The sequence below is a fragment of the Myotis nattereri genome, assembly GCF_964212035.1.
Source record: "Myotis nattereri genome assembly, chromosome: 3".
Lineage (NCBI taxonomy): Eukaryota > Metazoa > Chordata > Mammalia > Chiroptera > Vespertilionidae > Myotis > Myotis nattereri.
In genome coordinates this window covers 44,631,648-44,641,266 of record NC_138077.1, presented here as the reverse complement: position 1 = coordinate 44,641,266, position 9,619 = coordinate 44,631,648, and positions in this window count along the sequence as shown.

The window sequence follows — 9,619 nt, the reverse complement described above, 5'->3', positions numbered from 1 at the left end:
ATTCAATGGTACTTCCATTCTTCCCTGTTGTATATGCATTCTGTGATTTTATAACCACGTCTCCTTCAGTACATCAATCATGCATTATACACACTCTTATGTACCTTGCCTTTTTCCACATAATACTGCAGCTAGGAGTATAAGGGCCACATTTAAACTTAGCACAGGGGCTTTTTTGTTTGGCTCACCTGGGTCCCAGACATCCACTTCGGCCCAAAGGAAGATAAGATCCACCAGTGACTCCTGACCAGGCAGAGATAGAAAGGGCTGGCATTCCAAAGCTGTCTCTCTGGGGATAGCCTTGGTAATCAGGCCCAGAGTACTGTAGGAGGGTCAATATGGAAATGGTTAGGGCTCTTCATGTTCCCAGTATTAGAAACCCAAGTCAAACTGGCTGAAACATGGAGAATCTATTGGTTCCCAGAGCCAGTGAAGACATGGGGACAGCTCCCAGAGAACCAGCTTGAGGGTCCCAGGTCCCTTCAACTCCTCATCTATATCTCCTCCCTGCGTGTCTGGTTCAGTGGGCCTGCTGGCTTCCTTGTGCCCCACAACAAGCAGACCCTTTGCATTTTGTGGGGAAGCATTGGTGCTAAGGTCAGGCAAAGACCTTTATTGGCCAGGACAGGGTCACATGTTCATCCTTTTGTCCAGGGGGATGGTATCTATTCCAGGAGACAGGTGATGGGAAAGTTCTCTCAACTGATAGCAGCATGCTAAGCCCTGTTTACTGGGCTCCTGCAGTCACTTTTCAGGGCAGTGTCCCCACCAGTCTCATATTTCTTAGACCAAATGGCATGCTTGAAACTCAAGTAAGAATGAAATTTCCAGAGCTATCTTAGGCCTTATGCAAATTGTTTATGTTTTGCCACACTGGCAATTTACTCTTTCATTAATTTATTATTCATTGATCCAACATTGATAAGTACTTACCACATGCCAGGCACTGTTCTGGGATTCTGAAGATACCTTCTGAATGAACCATACCTTGTCCCTGGTCAGGAAAGAGATTCAGCCTCTGCCCCAACTGTGTATGGAAAGAAAATGGGCAAATGGCCACTTAGATCATTATCACACGTGGATTGGGTACAGAACTGTGCACAAGATGCCATGGGAAGGGGTGGGGCAACTAACTGGTGGCAGAGCCTTCAGAGAGGAGGGATACTCACAACAGGGTCCTAGACAGGTGGGGTGGGGTGGCTTGAGATGTTTATTATGACTCTTTTGGGGACAAGACATAGAAAGCAAATTTAGCTTACTCAAGGAAAATAAAGGATTATATGATTACAGCTGCATTCTGGAAATTGCAGAATCAGGACCTGCAGGACCAAAGGCATTCAGCCAGCAGTGTTATCTGTCCATCACTTGTCTTTACTTCTCTCTGTCTATCTCTGTCTCCATTTGTGTGTCTTTTTCTCCAATCACCCCTGTCCCAGACCAGCTTTCTCTACCCTTCAGTCCATATTCAAGGGCATGTTCTGATGGAGGGGGGAAGGGAGAGGGGATACTGAATGGGAGAGTAGAATGTAAAGCCAGACAGTGGCTCATGGAGGAGTCCAGAGCTGCCAGCTGAGAACTCCTGCACGCAGACTGGAACTTCATGGCAGCCAGTCTATGTAAGCCTTCCCAGGATGGAGAACAAAGTCAACTGGCCACAGTGCAGCCTGTCATGGCAAAGGGAGGGCCAGTTATTTCCAAAGGAGCAGGAAGCAAAAGGTGCCTGATCTTGAAGAGGGGGGAGGATTCCCATTGGAGGGGCCGCCTTACAGAAGTGTCTCCAGAGCTAAGGGAGGGAGGATGACCTTACACCGGAGGGACATAAAGGAGCAGAAGCATGTATCCCCTTCTGAGCACCTGCTTGTCACAGCCAGTGAGTCTTGCTCAGAGTAAAATGCAACAGAAAGAAGAAGAAAGTCCTTTCAGTTTGAGTCTTATACGTACACCCACACCTCATTTTCTCAGAAGTCCAGGCCCATGAGCATGGTGCATGGAAGAGTCCTCAGAGGTCCCATGGGGCTGCCCATGTGGGAGGGAGCTCACCCCAGTCACAGCCCAGCTCCCAGCTGGCCACATAGCCTGCAGCAAGGCTTAGTAACAAATAAATGAACTTACCTCTTTCCTGGATTCAACAAGCCAGGGGCCTGGAGAAGGATACGATGGGCAGGCACACCTCTGAGGTCTTTTTGATGGGGATGCGAACCATACCTCAATTTGTCAACTTGTGGGCTGGCTTCTGAAATGACTAATATCACACACACACACACACACACACACACACACACACACACACACATGCTTTGTCCTTTACTGTATGATTTTCTGTAACTGGGCAGAACTAATTCACATGTTCATGATGTCACCATGTTAGGGATGCGCCCAGCGGCCACTAGCTGAATGGGGGGGCAGGGAAAATGCTTATCCACCCTCTAGATTATTCCAGTCCCAGAGGCAGAGGGGTCAACTGGGTATTCACAACTAATTTTATTTATCCATTAAATGGTTTTATATTTTCTTTGCAAGAATTCTTCCCATCTATGTTTTGACTGGAGCAAGGATTGGGCAGCATGGGTCAAGGGAGGTGGGGTATAAGGCCACCCATTTCAAGAGGCTCTGAAACTATCCTGCTCTCCTTTGGGGTGAGTCTCTGGGTAGATGGTCTCATTTCATTTTCTTCTAAATACTCCACTCACTTCCCCCATCTCATCTCATCTCATCTCATCTCATCTCATCTCATCTCATCTCATCCCTTTGAGGTAGGGCAGCCAAGTTTCTGATAAAACAAGCTGAAAAAGAAGACGGTGGGGCTTCTGGGCTTTAAAATAAGAGGTGTTCAGGGTGTGTGTTTCATTATTACTTTCTTCAAGCCTAGGCTTTTGAATGTAAGCCTAACTCATGGCTCCCAGCACCCCAGAGCCCGTGTGAATGGACAAACCAGATACACTCAGTACTAACAGAGAGTCATTTATGAGACTGGAAGATGGATCTGGGTTCAGATCCAGTTAAAAACAAGAGCTTGTATTTATTGAGCCCAGACTCTGTGGTAAGCATTTTTCATGGATGATGTCATCTAATCCTTCCACATTCATCCTCATAAATAGGGATTATCATCCCCATTTAACAGAAGAGCAGACTAATGTTCAGAGAGATTAATAATTAAGTCACAAGCTTTGTAAGCGACAGAGCCAGAATTCCAATCCAAGCAGTTTGAATTCAGAGCCAATACTTCACACTCTCACCACTTAGCGGGTGTTTGGGGGAATTACCTAACTTGTCTAGGCTTTAGTGTCCTGGTCTACCAGTAAAAGCACGGTTATAATAGTACCTACATCCAGGGTTGCTGAGGACATCAGATGGGAAAGAGTCTGCAGCAGCCAGCACACAGGAAGCAATGGCAGCAATTATTATGTGACGCTTTGTCAGGGACAAGCATCCCAGACCCACCCCGGATGAAATTTCCTCAAACCCTGTCCAGGTATCCAGGACTGTGTGGTCCTCAGCCCTGAGATCTCTCCAGGGGATGGACATTGACCCACAAAGTCTCCAAAAGTGAGAAGGAGGTTCCTATTAGATGCAGTAGGGGGCCTTTAGTCCAGCCAGGTGACCGATGCACCTGCTTTGTGCTCTCTCTGGCCAAGCCCTGCTGGGCTTGGAGGGGACCCCCCTGCTCAGCACTCAGACGGACCCACTTGGGATGGCCTGTGTGATGCTGGTAGTGGGTGGTCCTTCTAGCTGGAATGTTCCTGAGAACAGATGGGGCTCTCAGAGCTGTTTGAAGGTGGCAGCTTGATGTATATTAACTGGCAAACTGCTCATCGTGTAGGGGCGGCCCGGAAGGAGGCCTGCAGCTGTGAGTGGGTGAAGGGGACCACAGAGGGAAGTTGGCATGCGGGAAGGCACAGTGTAGGCGGAGGCAAGGGCAGAGCTGTGGGTGGGCTGTGCTCAGGAGGTGAATAGGTGAACTCAGCTCAGCTAAGAGCACGCTTGGCCCAGGGTCCTCACCAAGGGAAGCATATTGGATAACATTGGCTTAATTGATCTCATAGAAACAACATCGTGGGAGCCTGGAATTAGAGCGAGATGCTGTGCAAGGCCTTGCAGCTCCTCCTGTGCCACCTGCAGATGGAGTGAGGCCAAAAGAGGGGAAGAAGTCTGAGTGGCACAGAATGTCTTTGTCCTGATGGTCAGTTACAGGCAATCTCTCTATAAATAAATCCAAGTATTCAGACTTTGTTTTTAACTTTTAAAAGTATGATGATTGACACAAAAGAAGTTTAGAAAGGAAAGAAAAAAATCATCCAATAGCACACTTACGATCATTTCATGCTTTTGTTTTCAGCCTTAAAAATATTTTTATGGCTCTGACCGGTTTGGCTCAGTGGATGGAGCATCGGCCTGCAGACCCAAGGGTCCCAGGTTCGGTTCTGGTCAAGGGCATGTACCTTGGTTGCGGGCCAATACCCAGTGGGCTGTGTGCAGGAGGCAGCTGATCAATGTTTCTCTCTCATCGATGTTTCTAACTCTCTACCCCTCGCCCTTCCTCTCTGTAAAAAATCAATAAAATATCTATTTTAAAAAATATTTTTATGGATCTGCAATCTTTAAAGAGAAAATTCTGCTTTCTCATCTAATAGTGTGATATTTTCTCACTCTAATCTTCAGAGCTATTACAAAAACAACCCACAAACCTCATACTTTGGACAGTAAATCAATGTTCAAAATGACACAGACCTGAACTCATGAAATGTGACCAGCCTGAACTTAGTTAAGGCTTTCTTGAGGACAACTTCATGTCTGTCTAGTGTCCCTCTTGTCCTATTGGGAAGGACCGTATTTTGCAAAAAGATAATTTGAAGCCAAAATGAGAAGCAGGATTGGGTAGGAAACTGCCTGGGCTTGCCTAGAACCCCAGACATTACTGATGTTTATGGTCTGCAAGAACAGTGGTTCTCATCTGTGGTGCACATTGGAATCACTTGGGGACTTTAAAAAATATTATGCCTAGACCCGAAGCCCAGAGGTCCTGATTTCATTGTTCTGGGATGGGACCCCGGCATAGGCATTTCCCCAAAAAAACTTTCCAGGATTCTAATATGCAGCCACAATGGGGAACACTGATGTAACAAACCAAATTCTAGAAAGATCCTCACCACATGTCACATAGAGGATTTAGAACTCTATCCTATAACAGAGTAGAGACTTCTGTCATTTGTATAGTGTGACAGCTACAATTTACATAGAACATACTTAACATTGTTTGGCAAAATGGGGCTCAGAATAATGCTTGTTTGATGGGAAGGGAATGAAGGTGATCAGAGGGAGGTCTGGGAGTGTGTTTTGAAAGAGAGAGCCAGGACATAGAAGATGTATTCCTGGCCCACAAGAGGGCTTTGATGGCTCTCTGATTCTGAGGCTCATCGGTAGTTAAAAGACCTGGGTTGGCATTGCCCAGTGAACTATTTCCACAGTGTCCATCTCAGCTGGACCTGTCGTGGATGCCTGAGTGTCCTTCATGTCCCTCGTGAACTAGATTCCTCCAGCCCAGAACCTGCAGAACCTTCCAGGGAACTGGGGAAGTGTGCTGTTGGCACCGACAGCTCGGGCTCACAGTGTCTGTCTGTGGTCAGTGAGCAAGGACTGATGGTCACCTCTGACTTTCATCTCTCTTCAGTTCAGCTTTTAAAAATCGTCTCAAAGGTTTTCCTTCTCTCTGGTTTGGAAAGCTTTGCCACGTCTGATTGGGCATATTCAACATTGCTAATCAATACGGTGTGCTCTGGGCTTCTTAGATTCTCTGTGTCTTCAGGCTGCTGTCTGCCTTGAGGAAAAGAAGGAAAAGGAAATCAATTCAATTCAGCAAACGTTGTCTGAGCATCTATTCAGTGTCATGAACTGTGGTTGGCAGCAGAGCCTCATAGACAAGTGAGGCCAAATCGTTGCCCTCCCTAATTAAATCGTGTGTCAGACTGTGACAGGTTTCATCTCTGATAGACATGGAGGCAATTTATTCATTCCTAGGGCTCAGGGGCCTCTGCACTGAGGAGTGGGTATTTGAGCTGCACCTAGAACGAAGTTGCTCCAGAAATCTACTATCGTATAACAAGCCACTCCAAAACTTAGTGGCTTAAAACAACAATTGATCATTTCTCTCAGTTCTGTGGGTTGACTAGACCCTCCAGGAAGTTCTCACTTGAGGTTTCCTGTGGGGTCATCCAAAGGCTCAGCTGGGCTCGGTATTCAAGCTTCATCATTCCCCTGTGGCACCTGGTCTGGGATGGTGGGAAGAGCCTGGGCTGACAGGGTATCTCTCTTTTTCATTGTTGCTGGAATATTTTACAACAATCCCCAGATCTCCTATCACTTCATTCACCCTTTTACATATAACAAACATTGTATTTAAAACATTTCTTACATCATCTCAGTGTAATTACGGAGCCAATTTAATTAGAGACTTCAGTCTTTGGAAGTCTCTGATTCCAGTCCACAGTCGAGTTTGCCCAGTTGTATAAAAGCTGACTTGTCCAATCCAGGATCCAAAGTGCATTCATGCATTGCATTGGGTTGTTATGTCTTCAGAGTCTCTTAATCTGAAACAGTTCCTTCTCCCTCTTTTCAAAGCCATCGAATTATTGAAAAAGTGAAATGAGTCAGTTGCTCAGCAGAATGAGTCACATTCTGAATTTGTCTGGTTGCTTCCTCACAGTGTCACTGAACTTGTTTCTCTAGCCCTTGAAATTTCTTTAACTGGAGATTAATTTGAAAGGCCTGATTAGGACCAGTCTTTGTGGGGGCAAGCACAGTTCATAGGGTGTACTTTGTGCTTAGGGTAAAGCTTTGTGCTTCAGGTGGCCATGGCTGCAACCTTGCTGCTTATTAGAATCCGCTGTGGCACTTAAAAAAAAAAAATCTCTGTGACAAGGCTGAACCCCAGACCTTTCAAATCAGAATTGTGAGGATGGGTCCCAGGCACAGTATTTGTTAAGGCTCCCCAGGTGAGTCCCATGTGCATGTGAGGTGCCATCCACTGTATGTCTCATCTCATCGAGGTGTCCATACATTGGTAATCCCATTCTCACTGATCTCACCTATTCATGGTAATCTCGTTAATGGAACAGTTGTGGTCAGGTGGTGGCAGCCTTGTCTCTCCGTGTGAAGTTTTCCATTAACATATTATCTGATCGCTTCCTCCACTAATGATTTCACCTGAACCACAGGGGATTGCAAAAAGATGATTTTCTAATTCTACATTCCATTCACATTTTTTAAAGCCAGTATTATCTATAAAAAAAAGGAATTTCCCATATCTCCCTGGGCTATGTGGTTACCTCAAAATACAATCCAACTAAAGCAAGATACATGATTATTTTCATCAGGAAGAATGGTCACATCTTTTTCTGAGACCATTTGAAGGAGATGAAGGCTGAAGAGTAAGCATCCTTTGAGGTGAAGGTCAGAAGAGAGGGCTGGGAATTCACTATCGTGGGAGGCAGAAAGTGAATAGAAGTCTGGAGTATGTGCTGCTGGGAGTGTGGCAGGAAGTTAATTATCAAGGATAGGAATGCCCAGTAGTCAAGGGATTAGAGTGTGGATTTGAGTTGGAACTAGTGGTGGCAAGTTCCTACAGCCAAGTTCAGCAGCAGAAAAGGATTCACCCCTGTCCGGCCAGCATTGGAGTTGGCAAGGTGGGTCCTGAAGGATAAGGGGTGAGGGAATCAGGGTGCAGGCAAGACCATCACTACAGGAACATCATAATTTGTGTGTGTGTGTATGTGTGTGTGTGTGTATCGCTTCCCCTGCCTGGACCTCACATTTCCTGGCCAGTTCCTGGTTATCCTTCAGGCCTCATGCCATATGCTACCTCATCCAGAGCCACCCCTGACTTTCCAGCTGATAAAGCCCCTGTCTGACTGAGGAGCCTTTTTTCCTGCTCCCACAGCTCCCTACGTTGTCCCATCACAGCTCATATCAGCAGCACTGCAAGTGTTTATTTGGTTGTGTCCCTTGTTGGACTGTAAGTTCTAGCTGAAGTCTGCAGAGATGTGATGTGGGCTGTGCGGAGGGCACTGTTGAGAAGTCGCAGTGGTACCAGAAGGACAACTTGTAAACCCCAGACATCATTATTGATCTTGTAGCTGAGGTGACATCACACACAGAAACCCATGCTTTCACACTTTAAAACAGGGGTAGATTGTGTAGCCCCTTCTGGAGTTTCCAACATCCGGGGAATAAAACCCTGCTGTGGTCTGAATGGTCATGTCCCCCACACTCCAATCATATGTTGACATCTCAAGGCCTGGGGTAATGGTATTGGGAAGTGGGGCCTTTGAAAGGTGCTTAGGTGGAGCCCCCCAAATGTGATTCGTGCCCTTATAAAAGAGACCCCACAACGAGAAGTCTGAATCCAGAAGAAGACACTCACTCAGCCATGTTGTCACTTCATTTTAGACTTCCAGCCTCCAGAACTGTAAGAGATAAACTTCTATTGTATATAAGCTACCCAGTCCATGGTATTTCGTTAAAGCGGCCCTTACTAAGACCCAGGAGGATCTATGATCTGTTCCCTCTGTCCCTCTCACTCACCCTGCTCCAGCTACAATGGCGCCTTGCTCTCTGTCCAGTACTCCACACAGGAGCCACCACCTGCTGCTCCCCCTGCTTGGAACCTCCTTCCCACAGATATCAGCCCATCTCCCCCACTTCATCAAGTCTCTCCTCCAGTGCTATATTCTCCTTCCTGACCACACCGCCTCTCTCCTTCACAGCACCTACCACCACTGTGTCACATCCTTAGTTTCTCTTTGCTTACATTCTGTCTCCCTGCTAGAACGTAGCTGCCGTGATGGTGGGACTTGTTCTTGCTCACCACTGGCTTCAGGCACTGAGAACAGTGCCTGATTTGAAGTAGATGTCCAACATTTATTTTTTTTTGCATATGCCTAGGCACTTGGGAATGGGGTTTATGCTTGTCTGCATCTGCTGTACCCCATGCCCCTCACAGGATGAGGCACTAAGCCCCAAACAGAGAGGCAGGGTCAGGGCTGGAAGCAGCACCAACCATCCTCGCACAGAGAAAAGAGCCCGGGGCATGTCGTGGGTGAATTGAAAACAAAACAAAACAAAACAAAAAACAAACAGGAGGCATGAAATACCTGTGAGCTGCGGGAAGTGCTATTACCCAAGGGCAGCGGACGAGATGCATCCTCTCAGCCAGCACACGGAGCCCTGCTGTGGTCCAGATCCTGATCTGAGCCCGAGCACAGACTCACCTGGAAGAAGACATAACCCCCTCCTCAAGGAAACCACAGAATAGAGGGGGCTCCAAGAAATTAGCAAGTAACAGGAGGGGTGACTGGTGCTGGAGGCTGGAGGGTACAGTGGTTAGGATGAGGCATTTGACTCAAGAGACTCAGATTCTCACTCTGCTGCACACAAGCAAATTACTTCTTTATGTCTTGGTTTCCCCATCTGTGAAATGGAGATAATGATAATGCCTATCCCGCCCTGGCTGGTGTGGCCCAGTTGGTTGGAGTGTCGTCCCATATACCAAAAGGTTGTGGGTTTGATTCCAGGTCAGAGCATATCCCCAGGTTATGAGTTTGATCCACGGTCAGAGCACAACCTG